General features: G+C 35.1%; 1 pseudogene; it reads right to left on the bottom strand.

The window, feature by feature from the left end:
• On the bottom strand, window positions 1-27,857 carry LOC107520904 (annotated as a pseudogene).

Consider the following 27,857-nt stretch of genomic DNA (forward strand, 5'->3'; position numbering starts at 1 on the left):
CTAGGTGACGACTTGGTGGCCCAGAGTGTGAGTGCCAGCACCTCCCTGGCCTGGAGACCCAGAAGGAGCAGGCAGCTGAGAGCTGGTCTCCCCTTGGCTGGAACCTCCAGAGCCAAGCTGGGGCATCTTCCCAAGTGTATACCCCACTTGGGCCTCATTAGATTTGTGAAACTGAAAAAAAAAGAAGAAGAAGAAGAGCTCTCGGCCTCAGCCCTTGCTAACCTTCAAAGTGACAGCCAACGCCAACTTGACAGACACATGAGAAACCCACCTTAAAAGTAAATTCTTCAGACCCCTTTGAGCTATCCCACTAATACCACATGGAGCAGACGGGCCATTTTCACTGAGACCTAGCCAAATTGCAAATTTATGAACAAAATAAATCTTCATTGCTTTTTTAAACACTAAATTTTGGGGTAGTTTGTTATGCAACAATAGATAACTGACTGACACATCCTCCCTGCTGCCTGTGTAATCTGCTATCTTTACACTCCTATCACCAGCGTCCTAAATTCAAGTTCTCATCACTCGTTTAGAGTATTGCAATAGCTGACTCTTTTTCTTCTCTCAATCTCTCCCTGGTCGATTTTAATTTCTACAGTTTACCCTCCATCTTTTAAACTTACATCTCGTTTATATTACCCTCCAGAATAGAGAAAAAGTTCAAACCGTATTATGAGTACTTTTCAATATCTACCAGTTTTCAATTCTGGCTGCCCATTAGAATTAGCCAAGGAATTTTTTTTAAGCTAATGCCTGAACCTCAGCTCAGAGATTCTTATTCAGTTGGCGTAAGGCGGAACCAGTCATTGGTTCCCACTGGTTGTTTTGAAAGCTGTCCAGATAGTCTGTAGGGCAGTCCCAGTGAGACCTCTGAAGCCGACGGGGGCAGAAAGGAACTTACAGGGATGGGTCTAATGAGAACAGAACAGAGCCAACACCAATAATCAAGGTATGAGTAAAGGATGAAGATAAGGGTGTGATATAGAGTTTTCAGAGCAGGAGGAAACACACAGAGAGAATTAAAATATCGAGAAAAGGAAATGCCTGGGAAGTGAAAATAAAATTCAGAAGATATTGAAGATAGTTCAGAATGTTCATAAATTTCTCATGCTGTTTTATTTTATTATAATAAAATGATTAATACAGTCCTGATAGGCAGAGTTAACTCTAGAGTTGATAGAAAATGTATGACTCCATTAGGATATGAATTCATGTCTTAGCATATTCTCAAACCTGTCACAACTCATTTATTGGTTCAACAAATATGTACTGAATGCCTACTATTTGCCACACATTATGCTGGGGATATAGAAGTGAACAGCACAAAAATCCTTGGGTTAAGGAGCTTACTTTCAAGTTGGGTGTGATAAACAATTAAAAAATAAACAAGCATGTAATATGTCAGAGGTTTGTAAATAATATAAAGAAAAAAATTTTTAAAAAGGGGAGAGGAAAAGAAATACTAGGGCAGGAGTAGGGGATGGCGCGTGGAGTATTTTTTAAAAAGGGTCATAAAAGGCTTCACTCGTAAGGTTTCCTTTGTGCGCAGACCTGAAAGAAGTAAAGGAGCCAGCCATGTGAACGGTTACATGTGGGAGACGTACAGACAGAACGAAGCCAGTGAGAGTGTGCTCGAGGTTTACAAGATCCAGCAAGGAGGCCAGCCTGGCTAGGGTGAAGCAAACGTAGTGGAGGGTACTAGGGGTTTCATGAATGGGGAGGAGAAATTGTGACGGTCAGTAGTTATCTTAGAGTACATTAGAGTCACCTACAAGGATTCTCAAAATGCCCATGCCCAGTCCACACACTCAGAGATTCTGTTTGAATCTATCTAGGATGGAGCCCAGACAATAGCAGTTTTCAAATGCCCCATTTATTGAAAACCGTTGCTATAATGATTTATATGGCTCATAGGTCACTGTAATTCTATGGATTTTTCTCTGAGAGAGATGAAAAACCCTTGAAAGGTTCTAATGAGAGAAGAGGCAGAATTAATATTTCAACTAGCTCACTCTAGCCTCTCTGTAGAGAATATACTGTATAGAGAAAGGACCAATTCAGATCACTTATCTGTTTTGAATGTATTTCATAACGAACAAGTGTAGCTTTTGTAGTAATAATATGTCTCTCATTAAAAACATTTTAAAATAGAAGTATCTATTAATGAGAAACAAAAAATTATATTCTCTATGTGTTTTTCCAGATGTGTTTTGTAAGGAAAGAGTCTTATGATGGGCAATGGATTGTATATTATTCTGGTAGTTACTTTAACAAAGTACCACAAAATTTGGGTGGCTTGAAATAGCAAAAGTGTATTGTCTAATGCTTGTAGAGGCTGTGGGTGCCAAACCTAGGTGTCAGCAGGGCCGTGCTACCTCTGAGACTCAGGGTAGACTCCTTCCTCGCCTCCTCCTAGCTTCTGGTAGTGGGCAGCAGTCCTTGGCATTCCTTGGCTCGCATCTTCTCCCCTCTCTGTGCCTTTGTCCAAATTTCCCTTTTATAAAGACACCATAATCATTTCATCTTAACTTGGTTAAATCTATCAAGACCTTATTTCCAAATAACATCATATTCCGAGGTACTGGCAGTTAGGACTTCAACGTATCTTCTTTTACCTAATGAAGGCTTTTGTTTTCAGCATCAGGATGAACATTATTAGTCTAACAGATGACCTCTGTAGGAGCTGAACTTTGTTGAATGCTAGCTTTGAACGTTGAATGTCGACCAGTAGTAAGCTCCAAAGAGAAAAATCTGAGCAGCACATAATGCTTAGCCTCCAGATATCCCCCAGGCAAAGAAAATCCTTATAAAGAACTCACTGGTGGCCCAAGTAACACAGTCAAGCTGAAATTAATGGATTGGCACACATGCCGCCCTAGGAAAGTGAGCATTCTGTCACAGGACAGAAAGCAAAAGAAGATGAAGAACAAACACCTACTTCTCGATATATTATCAAACATCATGTTTGCGATTACACTAAAAGTACACACAGTGAAGTATAAACTGTGTTTGACCCATCTATTATCTGGAAGTTAAATATCTCCAAATTCATTTATTTCCACTAATCAGCTGCTACACATTTTTCTCCAGCTTCTGCCATCTGCTTTTAATTACCAAAACAATCCACAAACCAAATTGAAATGATAGTTAATCATCACCACTTTCAGCTTACAGGTATAGTAAAAAAAAAGAAAGAAAGCAAGAAAAGAAATAAGCATATTTTCAGAGAGTGGAACTTAGAAGAATCCAGAACATTGCCAAAATTACCTTATTTCTTTGACATTTTGAGAGTTCACAAATGAAATCCACTTTAAGTAAACAGCTTTAAAAATTTTGGATTAACAAGATTAACAAATACTGTTATTTTGGGCAGAACAATTGAAGTAAAGTGAAAAAGACCCAAACAGATTTCATAGAGAAAGTATGAAGAAATACAGCACACCCTCCAACAGTAACAACTAAAGCTAACATCTAAAGTTAGATGGCATAAATGTTTCAACAACTAATAAGTTCACCTTAATATCATATTTCAATTTTTAGGAAAAGAAAACCAAATGCCTACTTTTCCCTTTCAAACAAGGGACATCAATAAAGGTATGAAAAAGAAGTGAAATTAACATTGCTGAGTGTCTGCTATGTATTTGCATGTCACAAATTCAGTCCTGTAAACAGTCCTAGGGAGATTACTTCTCCTACTTTAAAGATAAGAAAACTGAGCCTGGTAGATAAAGTCAAGTTGAGAGTCAAACATAGGTCAGTATATGATTGATGCCTGATTGATACATGCTGAATGATGAATAACAAAAAACTTGATAAAAGAAAGTTTCACTGTATTTTTTTAAAGAATAGTACCAGCTTGACAACTATTGGTGTTCAAAAAAATAAGCAGTTTGTCCTTCATGTCTCATCAAGGCTAAAGTCCAAATGATTTTATGTATATATGTGTGCATGTATATGTATATGTGTATGTATGTATGTATATGCATATACATATGTATGTGTTCTGAAATATGCAAACAATAATAACTTTTTCAACATTTTGGTGTTTTTCCATTTTAATAATGTGTTGAGCTCTGAGAGATTAAAGGTGGTGCTTTGAGATTCCCAAAGAGAAGCAAAAATTATGTGAACGTGCAAGAATTAATATTCTAGGCTGCAGTAAGAGGTTTCTAAGTTTAAAATTCTTATTGAAATTTATACATCCTACTTTAGAAAGAGTTAATGCTTTTATATTTCTATTTCTGCCAAGGCCCAGTGTTTCTGAGGTTTGATGCTAGGAGCACTCTATTGAAATAGTCCTGAGTGTTTACAAATTCAGATTCCCAGGCATGACCCCAGGAATCCATATTTTTAATTATCTCAAGGTGTTATAGTAGTTTCGACACACTTCCTCTTTGTCTTAAATTTGCAAGTGTCAGATGCCGACCCTCCCCCCAAATGTCAACAAAACAGCCTATTGATAAGACAAAGCTGAGTTGATTGTCTACTATGTAACTTGTTTCACTGAGCCTTTGTAGTCATCAAAGGCCAAAATTGGACTGTTAATTGAGATTTTGAAGTTGGTTTAAGGTGGATCTGTGAATGCAAGGGCCTAGTTAGGATTGGGTAAGGATCATGATATAATATTGTAGAATTGGTGGACATAGCAAGATAAAGATCTCAAGGCAAGAGGATCAATGAGTCTGGTAGTATAAACTATCTACTGATGGTTTCTGTTGAAGAGTTGATGGGTCCTTCAGGAAGTTCCTGAAATGACCAATAAAGCTATTTACATCTTTCTTCCATCTGATTTCTATCTTTGAATTTGGAGTATAAAAAGATGCAATAGTAAAGACTTATGGAGTATAAAAGGATGAAATAGTAAAGACTTACAGTTACCTGAGAGAACTGTAAAAAAATCTAGGGTATTCCAATCTTTGCGAAGGCCGTAGTTTGTAAATGGTCAGTACACCATTTCATGATCAATATGAGATAGGAGCAGTTTCACACAGGTTCTAAAAGTAAGATTCAAAAATAGATGGTTTTTAAAGTGACAGAAAAAAACGTGTATTTATAGCTTTATACAATTCTTTCTCCTCAGCCTTCTAAGTGGGTCCTTCATGTTACTAAGCTATGTAACTGTGGAGGGTACATTATAGAGAAGACAAAAGAGGAATAAATGTAATCGAAAAGAAAAGATTGATAGACCCAGAGAAAAAGGAAAAGAGAGAAGGCTGACGTGGGTTGTCTAAAGGGAGGTTAGAAAGAGAAAATGAAAGAAATGGAAGGAAAGACAAGGAAAGAAATAGGAAATGTGACAGATGCTATCTGGGCAAAAGACTTTGGAGAAAGATCAAGAATGCTGAAAAATATTTTAGGAAGATTTTTACATGATGTCAAATGAAACCCTTTCCGTGGTCTTCCTATGACATCATCAGTAAAAGTCCTTACTTGTAAATGTGCTACAGCCCTCTTCTGCCAGTACTGAGTAAATTTGCATGAAATTCTGTCCAGACTTTGTAGTCCTTTTCATGCTACCTTAATGCAGATATATCTGTTAATAGTTTCCCAGTAATAGATTGTGTTCTCCTTTCTCCTGTATCAGTTCAGAGGGGAATCTTGTCAGGGCTCTTTTATTTCCCCAACGGTGATTACTAAGAAACAGTTATACAAGCACCTATAAGGAAAAGAAGATAAATAACTTAGTGGGCTGAAGCTTGAACAGTAAATGACATCATTTACTGTGAATGTCATGAAAGAAGGAGCAATCCTTTCATAGAAAGCAGAACTTGAATATTGGCGCATTTAACTCCCAAACCTCAATCTCATACTTTTTATTTCTTCTAACATAGCCTGAGTTTCTTCTACATCCAGTCAATCAGAAAACCTGGTTTTTCATCCACTTAAAATATTTTGAAATCCGTCTGATCTTCTCCATTGACAGAGCTTCCGAAAGCTCTGGCCATCATCTCTCCCCTAAGTTCTGTCACCTTCAATTTTGCTGCCTCTCAAATCGTTTCTCCACATGCTATGAGTCATATTTCTAAAACACAAGATATCTTTTTTAAAACCATGGTATATAAGGATCTCCTCCTCCTGCTCCTGTTTATTCCACCAGCTTGATTTCTCATAACTCTAAAATTCTTTCCCCGCTTCCTTAATGTATGGTCCTGCCATACTGAATTGCTCAATGTTGCTTAAACATCGTTATCCTGTTCTCTAGCTATTTCCTTAGTCAGGACCATGTGCAGCCATCCCTTCTTCTATTCACCTTCCTCCTCCTCCCCCAAAATCTCCACTTTTCACTCTTCATTTTGGACTTAACTGGAACGGATCACCTCCTTTTGTATTTTTTGTCTGAGCCTTCCAACATATTCCTAATTCCCCCCAGAGCACCTTGCTTTGACCTAATATTTATCACACTGTACTATATTTGCTGATTTGTACTATCTTTTATACTCTAAGATCTTTGAAAGAATTTTTAACATGTTTTGCAATTAAGTCAAATGTTAATGTCCAAGAACAGGGCTGGCTTGCATACCACCTAGATCCAGGGCTTCGACTGCAGTCACCAGGACACAGCTACTTTCTAGTCCTCAGCTCTGCTCTCTTGCACAATGGGTTTTCTTTCAGACTGCTCCCAGTGGCAAGCATGGCTGCCAACAGCTCGAGGTCTGCATTCTCTCAATCTCAGTGGAAAACAGTGCCTTTCTCTCCCTGAAGTCCCATCCCAGCAAAATCTTCATTAAATGCCATTGGCTCTGATTGGGCCACATGCCCATTCTTGAAGTAATCACTCGGGCCAAGACGACTAAGATGCTCTGACTAACTGGGCTTGAATAACATGTACGTTTCTGGAGCCAGAGATTGAGTTCACACTGAGAGAGCCACATGGAGTATAGGGAATTCATCAGAAACTAATAAAGCTACTGGTACAAAAGAAGAATGAATGCAAGCTGGGAAGCAAAAACAAAGCAAAACAAAGACAGCTGTCCGCTACAGTAAATAAATTACATGCTGTGTAAATCAAAATATTCTGTGGCAGGTTAAGAAATTACAGCTTTGCAGTTTAATCCAGGAACAGGCACTTTAAATCTCATGTATATGATGAGTTAGCTAATCTTTTTCTGTAAATTAGGTTTCTTTGGGAGCTAAACTGAAATTCATTCAGGTTTTTAAGATTCTGCAGAATAAATGGGAACTTATTTTCAAGCTGCATGCTGTATTCCAAAGAGGATTTATGGTTATATAGACTTTGGCTTCAATTTTCAGTTTGAATATATTTTAAAGTTGATGATTGAATTTCCTCAATATGTTGGAAACATGGAAAGCATTTTGGAATAAATGGCTAATTCTGGAAAATAAAGGCAAAAAATAGCACTTTTTATATCATTGTAATTCTAAATTATTAATAATGATTTAAAACATATAAAATAATTTATCATGTGTGAGTCAATCGAAATATTCAGCTTACAGTAAAAATTTAGGTTAACATGATAAACCAGGGCAGGAGAGATGGAAAGAGCCAATTTAAGTTCAGCAAGAAGGTTCCAGTTACTTCTTAACAACTGAGAAAAGCTTTAAATATACTTTTTCCCCTATGGGAATTTCAGTACAACTTAGCTGCTCAGAGGAAAATCTCCTTCTTGTAACACCTTTTTTTGTGATGAGAGCAGGCTGCCAAGACAGCTCCCACTAGATAGAAGAAGTCTGAAGAATCTCCATCTTGAGTCAGGTGTCGTAATTATTTTTGACACTACTTTCGCAGTAAAACTCCTTGATCCTCCTAAAATTTTATGGAGGGATAAATTAAGGACTTGCATCATTACATACATTATTCCAGTGGTCTTTTTAATCTCCTACTTCGAGATAGAAATATTTCAATTACGGACATGTAGCATGCCCTAGAAGCATCAATACACATATATATGTGTGTATATATATATATATATATATATATACACACACACACACACACACACACACACACATATGTATATATTAATACATATATTACACACACACACACACACATCAAATTACACTGCTATAATAATAGCTAACATTAACTAAGCACTAATTGTATTCAGGGTACTTTGCAAGGCTTCTACTGTCAGGCCTGGAAACAATTCAATGCGGTGGCTAATATTCTTATTTTATATATAGGAAAACAAAGGCTAATAATGATTAAATAACTTCCCCAAATCTACACAACCAGAAAGTGTGGATCTTGGACTTAACACAGACCACTTCACTCACAGCCTATATTCTTAGCTCTACACAGCTGCTCTCTCCATACAGGTCCATCTGACAGAAGAAATGGTCCTATAAGACTCCCCTGTATAAATATGAAACTGATTCATTGTAAAGAAGCATCTTTAACTAATGAGGAAGTAATTGATCATTTAAAAAATAACCCAGGAAAATTGATTTGTTTGTTTGTTTGTTTTATCATAGCCTCTTGGAACACTTAAAAAGTGAATAAAGCGTCACTTTTAAAAACTTTTTAAATAAGCCCTTTTAAAGCTTTTTAAGTTGTAAGACTGAATAATATTCCATCATATGCATATATCACATTTTATCTATCTATTCATCTGTTGAGGGACGCTTAGGTCATTTCCACCTCTTGGTTATGATGAATAATGTTGCTGTGAACATTGATGCACAAATACCTGTTCAAGTTCCTGGTTTCTGTTCTTTTGGGTAGATACCAGAAGTGGAATTGCTGTATAACATACTGGCTCTATTTTTAATTTTTTGAGGAAATTTCATACTATTTTCCATACAGGTTGTACCATTTTACATTCCCACCAACAATGCACAAGAGTTCCAGTTTTTCCACATCCTCAACAATACTTATTACTTTCTGGTGTTTTAAATAACATCCTTAAATTTTATAATTTTAATACACATGTATTATTTTCAAATTCCAGGAGGATAGACCTTCAAAAATTACGAAAGAAATTCAAGAAACATAGCGAGATTTTGTTGAAAGTAAAAATGTTGAGAATTTCAAGTCCTTAGTTGTCACGGATTTGGGGTTTCTGTCTTGAGACTTTCTTATAATGAGGTTCTTAAAAAATTGTTTGAAAGCCTTTCTTCTTTCTATATTCTTCATCTCAGTTGATGAGGTTGGCCTATCATTAACTGATATGCAGCCTCACATTGATCCTCTCTATTATGCCTTAGATTCATTTGATAACTAGTTAATTGTCCTTATACTTGTTTCTAAAATCCCTTCTCTCTTCCTCACCATTGTCTTGGTGTGGCACTCATCAGTTCTAGTCTGGTCTGGAGTATTTTCCTCTTCTCTCTCTTCCCCTCCAAAATTATAATTTGAAGAGGCAAATATAATTATATCATTGCTTTGCCTCTTGCCCCACCAACATCTTCAGCTGAATTTCTCAGACACAGAGTATTTTGTCACAGACGAAGCATGCAAATCATTCTAAAACATTGATTTTCCTGAGTGAGAACTAATTTAAAACAATAATTTGCATATTAAAATAATTATGATTGTATTATCTAATTGAAAGCAAACTTGCGCATATTGTAAATAAAACCATTGGCTTCAAAAAATTTTCCTACGTGAGGACTTCGAGCTATGTGGGCTATGGTGCCACAACCTCAGAGTTTACTTTTCTCTCTGTCTTTAAGGGTACATTGAAGGGTAACCTTGAAAAATACTAAGTTATAGAATAAAATATAGTCTCTTTACCATGTCATATGAGGTCTCCTATGAACTGGCACTTGCCTATTTCTCTAGACTGACTTTCTGCCACCTCCCCCCTACATCAATACCTTATGTTTCAGAAATGCTACATTATTCGTGATTTCCATAATGTCACGCTACTATTTCATGCCTCCATGTATTTCATATGCTGGTCTCTCATTGAAAGAGTTTTCCCATTCTGCCTCCCTGCCCGAGCTGTTCTATGTGGTGAACTTCATTTCTACCTATCTTCCAAATATCGTTTCTTCTTCGAAGCCTCTCCAACTTTCTCCTCTAGCCCCACCCTTTCAGTGTTACTTTATATCTCAATTATACTTTAATTATTGTTCATATGTTAAATGTGCTATTAGTTTAAACATCTGCATCCCACCCAAAAATATTAATATTTCAAGAGAGTATGTGACTAAAGCATAGTTTCTAAAAGTAGTCTAAATGAGTTTGAATCCCAGTGCTACTATTTTCTACATGTGCGACCTTAAGCAATTAACTGACTTCTCTATATCCCAATGTCCTCTGTAAAATAGGGTCTGCACTAGAGCATACCTTACAGGGCTGCTGTTGGCTTCTGTGGGATAATATTTGACAGGACTTAGAAGACCTCCTGGCAAACCATCAGAGTTCCCAAATGTCACCTACTATTTTCTTATTTATTTTAGAATCCTCAGAACCTGCCACAGGGTAGATGCTTGGGAAATATTTTTTTGAAAAAAATTGAAGTTCCCTCTTACCATCTACATGTTTTTGGCCTTCAATGGCTTCTCTTTGGCCAAAAGAAAAACATATACTGAAAGAAAGAAAGAAAGAAAGAAAGAAAGAAAGAAAGAAAGAAAGAAAGAAAGAAAGAAAGAAAGAAAGAAAGAAAGAAAGAAAGAAAGAAATCTTGGTGACTGAGAAACCGCAAAGGTACTCCGCACATCCCTGGTGTTTCAAATTACCCTGTGCGCCCCGTCCTAGAGCTGGCAGTGCTGGTGCCATGTCACAACAACTGAATTGAAAGAAGGAATTGAAACGCCAATGGTTTGAAAGGGACTTCATTTCCTATTCTGTTGTCAGGAAACGGTCCAAACCTCCACATAGGGCACAAAAAGAGGACCTTTACTTGGAGACCCCATCCTTTAGAGTTATGAAAACCCATTACATATTTGCTGAAAGGAAAACATTAGTGTATTTGGACAATAACTCCTCAAAGAGGGAGAAGCCTGCCAGAACGCGTGCATAATCGCTTGGACTGCTAGGGGTTTGTTCAGGGTCTCGAGACTAGTGATAGATGAGCCTAAAAAGACTGCTTTAAATAAACCAAACGTCTTGGATTAGTGTTGTTGAACTTAGAGCCCCATGGGAAAGGCCTGTCTCCAGTGATTTCCAGTATACTCCATTTCCAATGAGCTAGAAATACCACAAGAAAACCGCTGTTCTCACGGTATTTTTGCCTTTCCCATTTCTGATTTTAGCTAAGAAAAAAAAAATGGTATGTGCAGATCAAAAATGGCATATGGACACGACAGAAGAATCAGAGCATCCAAATGTTTGATCTTTAAATTAAATAGAATTTATTGTTAATTTTAAATAAATTCAAATAAAATAACTTTGGGCACATTCTCGTAAGTTTCACTGACGCAGATGTATGCCTACAAGTGAGCCAGATATATTAAACATTATCATCCTGAAATTGTATTGCGTACACATTGATTAAAGGCAATGTGGCAAAATAACTAAAGCTGGTTAATGTCTCTAATTTGTGTTTAGAGATATTTACTCGAACTGCTTCCAAAATTTGCTATAAATAAGTAAGCGTATTTAAATAAATGTTTAGGTGTTTTTCAAAAACAGGTTGACCTCTGTACATTTACACATTTGCTGGAAGGATTTAATTCCATGTTTAGATTATGGATCAATAAAATGCAACCAATATTTGTGGATCACTAACTGTGTGCCTGGCAGAATGCTAAGAGCTGAGGACATACTTAAGGGCACTGTGTGATGTATGCTAATTATTTTTAAATACGTGCAATTAAGAATATTTGGATAAGGTAATCAAAGGATTGTGAAAGGAGAGGAGACAAGGAAAAGATACAATGCAAATCTTCAAAGAATGATTTAAGTGTGTGATTTTTCTTCAATGGTGTACTTAAGGTTTTATTTATTAGTAGCAGAAAAAAAAAATGACTGAAAGCTGAGTGAAAAATAATAATAGCTTTTTTATCCTATAAAATCTTGGGCGGTGAGGGGGGGCGGGGAGTTGTACAGTTACTTTTTAGATTTACCTGTAAAGAGGAAAAGATGATTGCATTTAAATTTTCTGAGTAGCAAGTATAGCACCTTTTCATAAACTCATTAAGCAGATCCTGGAATCAAGGTGATAAGAGATGTTGTTAGTTATATATGTACATATTAATAGATACATTTAAATTAACCGAATTATTAATTTTTACTTACATTATATATATATGTTAAAATGTGGATACCATTTAATGGTTAAGAGCTCAGAACATTGACTTGGTCGAATATATTTGGGTCTAGATTTTTGTTTTACTACTTCATAGCTGTGTAACCGTAATGGCTTAACTTCTACCTGATAAAGTTATTGAGAGAACGAAGCTGAGTGTGCGGTGAGAGCGCAATAAACGTTTGCTTTAATTATTTAATTATTCGTAGTGGTACTAGCAAGGTTAATGCTACATTGAGTTAAACTATAAACTGAAGAAAATTAAGATTGGGGGAAATTAATGATGTTAAAATAAACAAATTTAATAAGACCAGAAATTTTAACAACTATGAGTAATGAAACCATCTGAATATTTCATAATCGTAAGTCAAACATAACATGTGATAATGTCTGAATTTAATTATTTTAAGACTGAATCCAGAGTACATTCAATCCAGGAGTCTGAATCATCCATCTCCAAAGAATATTTCTTTGCAATTCAGTGAATGTGCCTAAGAATAACGAACACATAAGCACGGCTCAGCTACCATCTCTCTACTTCTCTGCTGTGAGTTCTGTGAGCTGTGAATAGCATGGTGATATTTGAGCTGCTACTGGAATTTCTGCTGAAAGTGTGAGACAGCATTCCCAACCTTCAAACAGACCCCACTGCTGGTGTGGTGCAGGAAATACAGTCTTCCCGTTACTCAAGAACAGTAGGAAAACATGACTACGGATTCGGCAACATGTCTGTTAGAGAATTTGTCTTCTCTTAGCTGGAGTAAATACTTTTCCTGCCTTAAAGAGAAATAGACATATCAAAACAATAGCCTGACCCTTAGGGATGTGTTCAGATCAAGGGGGAAGAAAAATTAACAGTTTTTAGGGTGCTCCTGGGGCCCATCGTGGGTAAGAAGGCAAGTGGACTGCTTGTCCACGCTGCTCAGTCGCATCTGAGCATAGCAAGTTAACTTCTCCAGGGACTTCCTGTATAGCTGCAGGGAGAAGGAACTTGCACTTGCCCAGGTGAAATGAAAGAGGAAGAGGATGTTTCAGCTCACCCTTGGGCAAAGAGGCAGTACTGTGGTAAAGAGCCTTACTCTTTATTGCGGTGATGGTTTTGCAATTTATACTTATATTAAATCATTATGGTATATACCTGAAACTAATGTAATGTTACATGTCAATTATTTATCAATTTAAAAAAAGATGGGTTATGAATGAGAAAAAAAAAGATATGGTCTGAAGTACAACCCAGGACACTAATACTCTTGAAATATAACAGAATATTGTTCACCATAGAAAATAATTCGCCATGATAAGGCTCTCATGGACTGAGCCTAAGGTTTAGATAGTGGAAACAATGTTATAAAGTGTTCATAGTTGAGGGACAAATGAGCTTACTGAAGTTTACGTTAATGGGGTGACACTGAGGATCAACCCTTTGCCATTAATGCCATCATAACATATGGAAAAGCTTCTCCTCTCATAAACTAATATTCACCATTTGTTAAGTTAGTGCTTTTAGGTACTAGTTGTAGCAGTTTAAAAGTAAAGTGGAATATTGTTTCCTGTTTGTTCACATAACTATTTCTGATAAATAGTGGCCTGGATCCAGGATTAGTGACCAAATAAAGTATCTCCACCTTGTCAGAGGTGTAGTAATTCCAAAGCTTCATGAAAATATTGTGTTCCCATCCAATCTCTGCCTCTATTAGGACAGCAAATGCAACCAGTCATGATACCTTCACGTGGGCTGGAACAAGCTTATTAACAAGTGATTCATCTCCTTTCATTTAGTCTAGTTGTCAGACCTTAAAATTCATATCTAACTCCAAATAAAACTCTAAGAGATCTAATACGTCCTTGCTCAGAAGTGTAATATGTACCTTTCCATGGGGTAAAGACAAAAAAAGAGGCTTCTCGTCGGGCAAGAGCAAGAATGCCAGTGGTAGAAAGGAAGAAGAAGAAGCCCCCCAGCTGTGCAGGGAAATCTCCAACAGCCACACGAGTTAGGAGGAGGCTGTTGGGATTGTTGCACGTGGTCTCCAGGCATGAGCGAGGGACCAAAATTAATTAGGATCATCTGGTAGCTAAAAGCAACTAAGAAACCTAGAGAAGATGGGGCACCACTACAGAAAAATAGACTTCTGATTACGTTATATCCCAACTAAATTCCCAGGCTTAATTGACGTGGGGAAGTCCCCATGACATAAGTGACTCTGAATTCTCAAAATCAATGTTTTCCTGTAGTTAAAACAATTAGTGAGTATAAGAAAACATTAAAACATATCATATTTCTCTTTCTGGGGAAAACCTGAGATTTGTTTGCTTTTGAATCTTGAAAAAGATCAGAATACTTTTCATCTACTCGTAGTAAGTCATTAATGCCTGTCATCTGAAAACCTGCTTTTGCCAAAGACTGTTTATAAATGAGCAATTAGAACTTACTGAAACATTTTAGATGAAGCTTATTTAACTGATGAGTAAACTAACACTTGATATATATACCAAGTTGTGATTTTTCTTCCTTAGCAAAAGCATAATATGACATTAGGAGACATAGTACAGAGCTTCTTTGTATTTGTATGAATGTCAAGTGCCAGGGTTGAGACTATTTGTCATGGAAACAAAATGGGGAATACTTTAGTATATGTAAATAAAATAATGGTCATTTTATATTCACGGCAACATTTTACCTACATTTTTGTTATCCTGTGGGCAGTGCGTTCACGTGTATGAAAGAGGGAGACAGACAGAGGAGAGCGAGTACCTGTGTGCACCAAGCAGGATAATGGATGGCATTTATTTTGGGAAAAGGTGGCACTATTTTGATCCCTAAAGGTGGTTATCATAAATGTGAAAATCACATTTCTTTATTGAATAAGACTTAGGAATTAACAGTGATAAAATGATTTATCTCTGATTTCAATCATTATGAAAAAACAATTAGAAGGAAAAAACTTTTCAAATCGAAATGAGCACGCTCTGCTTAGATAACATATGATATAGATTGTAATTGTAATGCAAGAATTGAAATTTGGCTTCTCCTCCACACTTCTATTCTTTAATTGTAGACGAATTGATATATTATTTTTCTCATTTGATACATGTATCTATACATAGTCACATGTAATATACTACTAAAATGTCCGAACTTAAAGATCAAAGCTTCACAAAGGAAAATTCCAAGCAACCCTCAATCAAAACACTGGTTCTTTTCCTATTTCTTATTAAAGCACTTTTAGGATTAAAAACATCCTTATAGATTATCAGCTGGAACACGATTAAGATAAAGCTTAAGTCAGAGGCTCAACACAGAAACAATCCTAACAGACAAGCATCTTTCTCTGGAATAGAGCTGACTTGCAATCCATTGATAACAACTTCTTCAGCAGAGCAAACTGCATGAAGGCTTCAAACATTGAAATTGGCAGGTTTTAAACCCTTATATCCTCTTATCTACTCTTTTTAGATTTGTGTGAAATGGAAATGCTATCTTCACGTGCAGAGGGAAAAGAAACATGCTCTTTCTTGGAACTTTTCAATGAATCTAAAAGTGAGAGGTCCCCTCCAATGCCAGAGGAAGCCTTGAAAGCAGGGAATGTTTTCTTATGATTAGCCCTTTTCCTCCTGGCAGGACAACTAAGGACAAATTTCTTTATCTCTTTTCTTTGCCATATCCTCTTTATACAGGAATAAAGTCACTTTTAGTCACTTGCATTCTGTGGTGTTGAGTACTCTACGTAGAGCTGAGGAAAAAAGAGAAAGAACCTGGACTCTGACTCCAAGGGACGTAGTACAGAGGGACACAGATTCATGCAATCATCCAATATGACACACACGTGTCATCCCTGATTCTGAAAGGTGGTGTACTCCATCAACTGTATGAAACTCTTATTGGGGGGGAAAGAAGAACATTTTTTTCATGCTCATATTTCTACGTGGATTCCACTTAGCCTAACATTGTCTTTTCTCTACCTACAACTCCTCTTTCAAGGGGAAGGAGAAATAAAATACCTGAATGGGGAGTTTCAAAAACAAACCTCAGTCTCAGCATGCTCCACAGGACTGTTTCTCCTGAGATTTGCGAGGTGGCTGAGAGTTTTCTGTACTGCATTATCTGTGCTTCTTAGTTTACGACTGTGGGGAAACTTGTGATTGTCTAGCTTGCCAGTGCTGGGGGTAGGGGGTAAATTTAATTATAGGATAAAGGATTAACAAACCCGTTCCCCTGCAGACTTAAAGGCTTATTCTATAATCAGCTTTGTCAATGTAACAAAGCAAGTGATATATGTTTCCTTACATGCATCTGACTCCTGCACTTAGTTCTAAATGTGTTCCATACTTGATTTGGAGAGGAGATTTTTTTTATTGATGCCCTAAAATTCTAATAGCTTTCAGCTGTGCTAATAAATTAATGCTTATCAATGAATAGCTAGCTTTCAAACACATTTTCTTCTTTTTACCAGCAAAGTTATTTATTAAGCAACTGAATGCAAACAAAAAAGATTAATGTAGATGGAGGGGAATGCAGTGTCAATGAAAATTGAAAAGGATCATGTGACTGTATCTACAGCCTTAGAAGGCACCTTGGTACCTTGAGATCCACAAGTATAAGGGCTTCCCTGTATATCCAGCCCAAGGGCATTTTCGGCAAGAAAAAGTAGAGGGAAATTCCAGTGTAAGTGCATAGAGAACCCTGATTAGTTTGTACTGCTTCATAGACATGATGATGGACTATTTATTTTGGGGGTGGGATGGATTTGTGGAATGTAAGAAGAAATATTGAACATCCCACCTACATTATTTAATTAACTCTTCAGCGACTAAGTAAAAGACATACTATTTTTTTCTTCATTTACAGATGAAAAAATAAGGCTCAGACACATAAAGTTGCTTGCTCAAGGTCTCAAAGACTGGAAATGACTGAGCCAGGGTTCAATCCCAGATCTGTGCAAATCAAAACTCTTGCTTTTACCATTCTGTTATTCTGCCTTATTCGTTTTAGTACTGCCAATGTCAATCACCTTGAAACCAGTTGGTAATGCTTGTTGAAAGGAATTAAGAGTAGCGTTAAAAACAAGCATTAAAACCTGCCCTTCTCACTCAATTTTCATTTTTATGGACATAACAATTGACAAGTCACCTAGAACTAGAATAAGCTAAATGTCAGAGAATCAGAAAAACCATGTGATCAAAAATCTGAAAAAAAATTGAGAATCCTAACTATGAAGTTTGTTTAGCAAAGTGGTTACTAAAGCCGTCATGATAGCCAACAGATACTTGTCAAGTACAAAAATGAATGGTAAAAAAGTGAATTTAATTAAATGCAACAATTTGAGGAAATGGAATTTAAGTCTAATTTAATGGAAAGGATTTTCATTATGGGAACTCAAATATCACAGAATAATCTCAAGGGAAAAAAAAAGATCTTCTACTTTCACATTTAAAAATAGATTGTATTTACCCGAGAAAAAAGGGAGAAAAAATGTCCATACAAAGACTTGCATATAAATGTTTTTGTCAGCTTTATTGTAATTGCCCAAAACTGAATTCAATCGAATGTTCATCAACCAAATAAATAAGCAAATTGTGGTATATCCATACAATGAAATACCATTCTTCGATAAAAAAGAAGTGAGCTATTAATGAATACAATAATACGAATGAGCCCTACTCTCCATTTCTTCCCTCTTTCTCCCCAAAACTAAGTAAAATCCTGAAACCGATATATGTCATTATCATATCTGTATTTATGCTTTATTTTATATATACATATATGTATGTATTTTATCTATAATACATATAACAAGTATAATGTTTGTGCTTTTACAGGTTCTATAAATTGCATCATGAGCATCATTTTGCATCTTACTTTTTCATCCACTGTGTTTTTGAGGTTTGTTTATGTTGATGCATGTCAATCCAATACATTTATTTTGACTATATCCCAATTGTATGAATAAATCAGTTTAGCATTCCTGTTTCGCTTAATGGTATATCATGATTGTTCTCAAAGCCATGGTTTTCCCTTTCTGGAAGGCTCTTTCACCAGCTCTTTCTGGCCAGCTCTTTCTCCTCCTTCAGGTAGCTACACAGAGAGGGTTTTCAAACTACCCTATCTGAAGTATCGTCACCCCTGACCAACAAATGGTTATTCTTTTTTTCACATTACTCTGTTAACTTTTTTTAATACTATTTACTTTTCATTTTCTCCATTTGTTTATTGCATTTTTCTTCCCAGAGAAGGCAGTCCTGTGAGGTCAGGGACCTTGTCTTTTTGTTCACCTTTATATTTTAAAGAGGCATGTCACATTGGCAAAATGTATGTCACATTAAAAGTGCTCAACTAATATTTAGAGACAGAATGAATAAATGGATAGATGGATGGATGATGGGTGGTAGGAGTGATAGCTAGTTGGATGTTGACTATAAGGTCACTTTGGGTTCTAATTCTGTGAGATTCCATTATAACATCAACAAAAATGCCTCAGGGAACTTAACCCTCAGCCACATAAGGGCCAATCTACTCTGGATGGCCAAGTAGCTAAGTCTACCATAAAAATAATAAGCTTTCTAAATATTCTGATTGCAGAGCTTGAAACCACAGTTCAGTCCCTTGAACTTCTCTTTTAAAATGATCAACTCACACGGAAACTATAATTCTGGCCATTCAGCTAGATTACCAGAACATATTCTTTATTTTATTATCCTGAGAAGTATTCAGTAAGACCATAAATAATTCATGGTTAGTTTCATAAATTATTTATGATTTACATAGCCAAGGATGATTATTTTCATGTCTAAATGGAGATTTTCTAAAGTTTTAGAGATTTGAAAAGGTTTTTATACCAATTATTTAATTTTACAGAGTTGGCTTTGCAATATAATGACAAATTGGAAATTTTACATCATAGTTTTAACTTTACATAATACTTAATATTAAGAAAAGCACATGTATAGAAATATACATGCTTCTGAAATAGTATAAACATCAATATAATAGATTTGCAAAATTGGCTTAGAAGAATTTAAAAACATATATAATTTTCCTGAAAGTGGTTATTTTTATTCCTTAGCTATCACCTAGATTGAAAATATTCTTTGCTTTTGAGGATGCTTAACAGTGGTAAATATGTTGTGAATGTAATAATATCTCTTAGTAAAATACATAATAATACTAGTTAGCATTTATTGTGCACAGTACCGAGCACTTCTGTGTATATCTCATTAAAACATCACAACAACTCTAAGGTAAATATTACTTTCACAATTTTATATGCAAGGAAAAGAGGATTAAAGAGGTTATTTAACTCATTCAATTAAGTGACAGAATTAAGATATAACTCTAAGCCCATATTTTTAACCACTGTGCAGTAATGGTAATGAAGTATAGTGTAAATGAGAAAATAAAAACGACCTTCATTAGAATATTGTTAATATTCTAGTTTATTTTTCTCCAGTTTTTAGAAGTTGAGGTTGTATTATCTATATCCCATATTCATCTTTCACTTGCATAATTAATATTTTCCATACTGTTATATGTTTTTATAGTATTTCTTGTTATGAGGTACAACACTTTAACAATTTTTGCCAGAATCGTTTGTGCTTTCCACAAGTCCTAACCTCTCACAACCCACTAATTAACTCAAGAGTGCTTCTTGTAAATCATTTCATTTTCTAAATCATCTATTTTAATTAAGAAAATAAAATATTCAAAAGTCCCAAGAGCATCCAGAACCTTTTCACTGCTGATAGGAGGAAAATATTAAAATTATTTAAATGGTTTTCAATAGAATGTGGTAAATATGTTGTTTACAATTTTAAAGATTCTCCCCCAAAGAATAGGCCTTGGTACATATTTCATAAAGGTGAGGCTGGTACATACCAAGGAAATGTTTCGTGCTGATAACTTTTATGCTGACCTAAAAGCATTGATAGGATAGAATAAAAGACAATAAAGCAATGAAAGATATGCCTTAAAAGCACCAATTGGCCTCGGCATCACAGATCATTACCTTGATGGATCTGGCTATCTGCACGTGCTAAGATGGTCTGCACCCAGACTCCAAGTCAATGTTAATTTGATACCAGCTAAAGCTTCTCCAAAACCAGATTTACAAAGCCTTTCAGCAAAAAGATATTGGCGTGATCATTTTAAGAAAGGAAACTGATAAACATGCTAATGAAACATTTTACTGATGTGTTAAATGACACTACTTAAGTGAGATATTTTAGGTTGGCATCACTCAAAAGCCTTTCAATTAAAATAAAAATACCCACCTATTTCGTCTTTGAAGATTTTGAAAAGCTATCAATATAAGAGATGCAAATTGAATTTCCTGGGAAAAATTCATTAGCAGCAATTATTAGGCAGCACTTCTTATCAGTAAGTCTATAGAAATTGAACAGTCACTTATACATTTCCTCTAACATCAAAAAATTTATACTGCGTGCATAATAAAAGACCTTTTTTAAAAAAACGTCCTCTGCAAGACACTTTTATGTTGTGATTATGTGTTGTGAGGAAAATGGGAGAGATTAGTCTGGAAACATTTATATTCTATTTTTAAGCTATTTATGTTCAAGACAAATGTTCGTGACTTTATAAAGACTGTTTAGATTCAATTATTGTCTGACCTTACAGATAAGGTCTTTATAGACGGCTAAAAGTACAGAGCTTTCAGCTTATTTTTCTAACTTTTTTATTAAAATATAATTTTATTATTTAACATAGGAAATGATCCTTAAAGCCATTTTTGTGCTGGTACAAGACAGCTTTAAAAAATGAAAATCAATAGAGAAATAAATATAAATCTGTTTAATATTATCTTCTTATTATAACTATTTTTGAAAACATTATAATTATATAAATATCTTTTGCTCTGGGATCTAATCTCTGTTATAAGCGAAGCCTGAAAGATCTAGTTAACTTATTCGGTAGAATTACAACTGCTTTTGCAGAAATCAGAAATTCAGTCAAAAAGCTAACTTTCTTGTAGTTGCTGATTCACTATTGTTCATTTTTTAAATTGGCGATATTTCTACATCACTAATAGAGAAAATCCTCTCATCTTGACTATACAAATTAGATTTTGCTTTTAAAATGTAATGTATAGGCATACAACTCAATCATTAGAATGAGGAATCAATGTATTACCAAGATTTTATAATTACTGAAATAAATACCTTTTGTTTTACACAAAATGTTGTGCAACTCCTCACTTAACCTCTCTTTACCTTAGAGTCAAAGTATTCTTACTTAATCCAGAACATGCTTAATGTTCTTACTTAACCTTCATACATGAAAAATAATATGGCCTTCTGATGCCCCTTGATTTTAAGAGTAAATTTCTGCTCAGTACAGGGTAAAATTGTCTAGTTCATTCAGCTGGCCAGTTATAGGTTTTATTTGGTTAAACTAGCATAATTTTGTTAGTCAATGATATTGTGTAAGGAATAGGGAAGGAGAAAACTTTACTCCATGAAAACGTTACCTTACCAAGTATCCAAAATCGTTAGGAAAGCTTCCGCCCTTGAACTGATCCAGGGCAATGTAAAAGACATCTCACCCTCCTCATAGGAGACTGCTGGTTTCTGTGTGGACGAGGTCATTTCAATGACAAAATTTGAATCAGTGAAGGGAAACTATGACCAAAGATAAGCATCTTTGTAACTGTTTACAGAGAACTCACTCAGAGTAATTTACTTAAGGAAAAAGGTCTGGCAGTACAACCATTGGAAATGGCTATGACTAATCATTTCTATGCCAGAAATTTTATTTCTCACTCCTTAAAAAAAAAAAATTAAAAAAATAAAAAATAAAGCACTCTTCGGTAAGTGTTGAGTTTAGATGGTTGGCTTTGGCATTCAGAGAGAAGTTTTCTCATCATATTTGTCTTTTTGCTCCTCTTGAATCAATTGTACAGACATGCCATGGAACTCTTAAGTAACTCATCTGGTAATGCCCAAAATTCAATAATAAGTGGGGCATAAGTTGAATAATTTTTATGCTTAATAACGGGACACAATGTCAAAATTGTGTTTTGGAAATTCCTCCTTTACTGCACAGGTTGAAAATGCACACTCATTACACAGCTCGGTGCTTGCTATACTACTGACCTAGTCCAGATGCTCCCTGACAAGGGAAATACAGCTTCTTCCCAAACTCAATTTATCCTTGTCAATTAAATAAAACAAATGAAATTTCATGGACTCTGAAGAAAGAAGAATTAACTAGGACACAATTTGTTGTCTTTGGTTCAGGGTAAGGGTCACTTAAATTGCACAACTGAAACATGCTAAGAAAACTGTAGAGGACAGAAGGTAGTTTGGTCCTAAAGTTGATTAATCTAATGAATCTCGTTTGTTTCAAGTAACCGTGTTTCTATTCATAGCCACTGAAAGACCTGAAATTATATGCTTTAATTCTATTTATTTTTGTTCTTATTGAAGTGAGATTTGCTTTATGGTGAAAACATTTGTTCTCAACGTACATTCTTGGGAAATTAGTTAAATACCTGGGATTGGTTTTCAGGACAAAAGAATCAGTTTCGGCTGCTCCAGAAAGGTGTTATGACAAATGACATTACAGTGTCTGAAGGTCAAAGTAGAACCACTGGAGTCTGAACCCTTGACCCCTTCTCTCTGAGGATGACAGAGATAGCTGGGGACCTGAGGAAGGTTCCTCATGCTATGTTGCCTAACTGTAAAAATTCAAAAATGGCAAGTTGATTGGCACCTCTTTATATCAAGGAATTATATTCAATGAGTTTTTGTCTGTTTTATTCATAGTTGTATCCTCTGGGCCTAGAAAAGTGCCTACTACTTAGACCGTATCTAATAAATATTTCTCAAATTCATTTTATCAAAACCTGATGCCCCAGTACAAAAGTTAACTCCTTATGTGCAAGAGCAGATCAGATCCCCTATTTAATGATAGTGTACTAGCAATCTTTTCATATCTATTATCTCATTTAATCTTTTTAAAAGCTGTGATGGGGAGAATTACATTATCCTAATTTAAAAACAACAATAGCAATGAGTTTTTTAAACGGAGAACACTAGCGTTATGGACTGAATGTTTGTATCCCCCCCAAATTCGTATATTAAAAACATACTCCCCAAAGTGACAGTTTTAGAAGGTGAGACCTTTAGGAAGTAATGAGGTTTAGATGAGGTCGTGAGGGTGGAGCACTCGTGAATGCGATTAGTGCCTTCGTAAGAATTACAAGAGAGCTTACTTCCTCTCTCTTCTCTCAGTCACATGAAGATACAAGGAGAAGTCAGTAGTTCGCAGTCCAACTCAAGAGAGACCCTTCACCAGAACTCATCTGTTCTGGCACAGTGGTCTCAGACTTCCAACTTCCAGAACTGTGAGATATAAATCACCCAGTCTATGATGGTTTTTATAGCAGCCTGAACTGAATAAGACAGCTAGAAAACTTGCCCAGGTTTCATGGACTAAGTATCAGAATCAAAATGGTAAGCAGAAAAGAGACTGTAGGAAAAGTCTGTGCCCTGCTGTCAGCTCAGTCATTTCTCCCTACTTCTTCTCGTGTGCAATTGAGGGCAACACCTTGGGGCCTGGAATGGAGCATATCTGAAGTCACCTGAACCAGTCAAGATCTGCACAAACACAGGGTTAATCCCTGAGCAATGTTGATCACCAAAATATTCAGAAAAAACTTTTTATTCTAGGTGTATAAAAATATTGATATTTTTAAAAAACACATTTGAAATTTAATTTTTGAATATATAATCCATTCACTTGATTTAAAGTTCACAAAGTATAAAATAATGCACTAGTGTCTCTTAGCCACCCTGAGTATAAAACTCAGAAAGCATGAGTTTTTAGCTGTATTCAATAGGCCTAATACATAGTATTCTTTCATTATCATTCTTTAATATGTATTCTGCAATTTCTATTTCGATAGTCTCTTGACCCAAGAACTTTAAGATAAAGTTTTTGTATTTTCTTTTCTTTCTTTGATTCTCCCTCCTTTTTAAAAAGATTTTCTCAGTTTGTTATAAGTTTTTTGTTGTATTACACTGGGATTACAGAATATCATTTGTACTATTTCCACTTTTTAGTATTTATTTAGGTTTTTCGTATGGCCTGGCATATGGTTTTATTTGTTTGTTTTTTTATTTGTTTTGTTTTTACTATTACAGGCCCTTAAAATAGAGAATGCTCTGTAGAGTTGTGTGTGCATCCGTGTATTTAGTTATGTAGGTGTTCCTTATTTTACATCCAGTCAACTGCCATGAATTATGAAATAGTAATCAAAATCCCTCATGCAAATCTCTTATATTTCTTATGCTATTTTTTGACTGTATAAATATCGATAGTATATTATTCAATATACAGATATTCATAACTGTTACGAATTGTACATCTTAGCGTTAAAATGTATCCTTCTTTATTTAATGCTTTGAGGTCTGAGTTCAATCTGCCAGATAGTAAAATTATAACCCCTGCCTCCTTTTGTTTTCACTGGCCTGGTATATGTTTATCGGTTCTTTTATTTTCAGCCTTTATGAGTCATTTGTTTTAGATGTGGCTCTTGTATACAACATAAAATTGAGTTTTAATATGTGATTTGATCTGAAAGCCTTTTTCTTTTAATAAGTGAATTTAGGTCTTACTGATATGACAATATGCTTAATTGTAGTATGTCATTATTTATTCATTTACTTACCTCATTTCTATTAATTTTTTACTGTATTCAATTCCTTTTTTTCCTTCACTCTCCTCCACCATCTGATACTAATCAATTATATTATCTTCTTAGTATTTAAATTTTTCTTCTTAAATATATTTGATACTTATTAATTGTTCTGTCACTTTGGCACTTGACCACAGTTTTTAAAATAAGGAGAAATAATTTACTTAAACTTCTTTCCTCTTTCTACTCCTAATTTTTGTTGTGATTTTTTCTGTGCTGTCAGGGTATGTAACAGTTAACTCTGTTCTATCATCCTAATTTCCATTCTTATTTCAGTGTTTTAGGTATATCTATTTAAAGATTGAGTGCTCATCCACAGTGCTTTTATATTCATTCTTCACTTCCCATTTATCTATTTTAAGCTTTTTTCTGTATGGGAATCCTCAAGAAGTCTCATGGGAACAACATTCCCTAAGAATCTGATGTTTAATGTGTCAAAGTGTTGCCTCATACTGAACACCAGTTTGAGGAAGTATAAAACCCTTGGTCATGCTTCTGTTCTTTGACTTTTTTGCCAAAGTTGCTTTACTTTCCCTTAGCATTGACTTTGCTATGGAGAATCTCAAGACAGCCCTTGTTTTCATCCCTTAGAGGTATGTATTTTGCTTCACTCCTCAAAGGTTTCTTTCTTAATCTTTGCAGATCAGCATGCTTACTTGATTATAACTCTATGTTGTCTTTCCTGGCTCAATTTCCCCTAGGACATGATGTGTACTTATATAGATTCAAACTTCTTTTATTTCAGGAAAATGAATTATAAATACTTGTTCTGATCTATTATTTTGCTTTTCTCCACTGGGAATTGCAAAGTCTCTCTTTGCCCGTCCTCCATATCTATCTTTTTCTCTCTGATCTTTCTTTATATTTTTCTTCATCCCATTTTATATTTTACACTTTACTGTGTTTTCAGCAAAGTTCCCTGACAAACAGTAAAAAGATATAAAAAGAAATACAAACATAGGGAAGAGGAAGAAATACAAATTAAATATAAATACAAGTAGTAGCATGTTTTTAATAGTCTCTCTTGTCTACTCTCCCTTGTTTCTCTTCTATTGTCTATCCCTTCTATTTGTTTTTCCTCATGGTTCCTGAACTTTGCCCTCTCATGTTTCATTTCTTTCTATTATCTCATCATCTCCTCCCAGAGCTCTTGCATTTCTGCCCAGTGCTCTTGTTTCATGGAAGCAATTTCTTCATGTGTTTTTAATTCGCTTTGCATTTTGTGTGTGTGTGAGAGAGACGTAAATCTGCTATTTGCTTTTCCTGTCTTATTCCTCCTCCTTGTCCTCCTCTTCATTATCCTTCTATTTTTCCTTTCTTCCCCCATATCTCTTTTTATATCTTTTTGCTGTTATTTTTTGATAAGGGGAATAAAATTGGATTAATTGATTAACATACTTTAATTACTAACTCATGAATGGATATGTTTTATTTTTTTATTTTTTCACATTAGTAATAGAATAAACATCTACGAAACCACCACTCCATATCAGAACTGGAATATTGAATACATCAACAACTGTTTGCACCTCACTCACTCTGTTTCCCATCCATACCAAAACATTACTATACTGAAACTTAGCTTTGTCATACTCCTGTCTTTCAAATTTAGAATTCTATCACATGAATGTTATAGGTGATATAAGTATATATGGTTACATATGTTTCATAAAAATAGATATATACACAAACATCTTCTTAAAACATATATTGTCTGACTTGTTTTCAATTTAATAAAAGCCATTTAAACGTAAGAAACATGATGTACAAAGAGATTTTCAAATTGATTATTGGTCAGGAAAATAAAGTTCAAGTAATGTTTTATAACCATTCTATTGGCATTGGCAAAACTTAAGTTTAATATTAATATCTGCTTGAGATCTGCTTTCCATAAACATTCCTGTTTATTCCCCTCTTTTTCTCTGTTGTAGCAATTTTTGTAAATTTGTAAGCTGCTATTCTCTTTTTGTCACTCACTTTTGAGGAAAGTGGGTTTTAACTCCTGAGATCAATTATTTACAGAAAAATTCATATAGAGTGTGGGGTATGTTCCTAAATATCCAAATTTTTTTCTGTAATCCAGGATTTTGGCTTTAAATTAGGTCTTAACTTTTTCCAAGAAATGAGTTTTGATTTAGATCAATTATACAAGAAAAAAGGCATACAGATTGGGAAGGAAGAACGAAACCGCCTTTGTTCATAGAAGATATGAATGATAGTTCATGTATAAAAGTATAAGAAATCTACAAAAAAAGACTTTAGAATTAATAAATGAGCTAACAAGACTGTAGGATATAAAGTCATGTACAAAATTCCATTGAATCTATATATGAGCAACAAGGAATCAAATTAAAATTTTTAAAAAATTTACGGTATGAAACACTTAGAGATAAATTTAATGAAATATGTGCAAGACCTATACATTAAAAAATACACAATGCTCCTGAGAAAAATTGAAGACCTAAATAAGTAAAGGAATATAGCATGTTTGTGGATTTTTTTTGTAGTTTATGTCTTTTATTAACCCATATGTAATTACTTGTCTATTGAAGTAATAGATTAGACAACATTTGCCACAATAATGTCTGTCAAAGTGGCTGGCGATAAAAACTCCAGCTACGTTCATCTGAAGGGCACCCCCAACAAAGGCAACTCATTTTTCCATTCTCATCCACCTTACAGTATTTCAAACAGCCAGCTTAAGCCTCTGTCTCTTAAGCTTATTATTCTCAGAAGTGGTATGTGACTTCCTTTTCTTAGCACCACCACGAAGTCTCAACACAAGATGAAGTGTGGACTCCTTTTGAATGTTATAGTCAGAGTACATCCATCTTCCAGTTGCTTGCCAGCAAAGGTCAGTCTTTGCTGACCAGGAGGAATTTCTTCCTTATTCTGAATTTTGGCCTTTACATTTTCTATCGTTATCTGAGTGTTGAACCTTGAGAGTGATGGTCTTCCCCATAAGAGTTTTCATGAAAATCTGCAT

The sequence above is a fragment of the Rousettus aegyptiacus genome, unplaced genomic scaffold (genome assembly GCF_014176215.1).
Source record: "Rousettus aegyptiacus isolate mRouAeg1 unplaced genomic scaffold, mRouAeg1.p scaffold_m13_p_15, whole genome shotgun sequence".
NCBI lineage: Eukaryota > Metazoa > Chordata > Mammalia > Chiroptera > Pteropodidae > Rousettus > Rousettus aegyptiacus.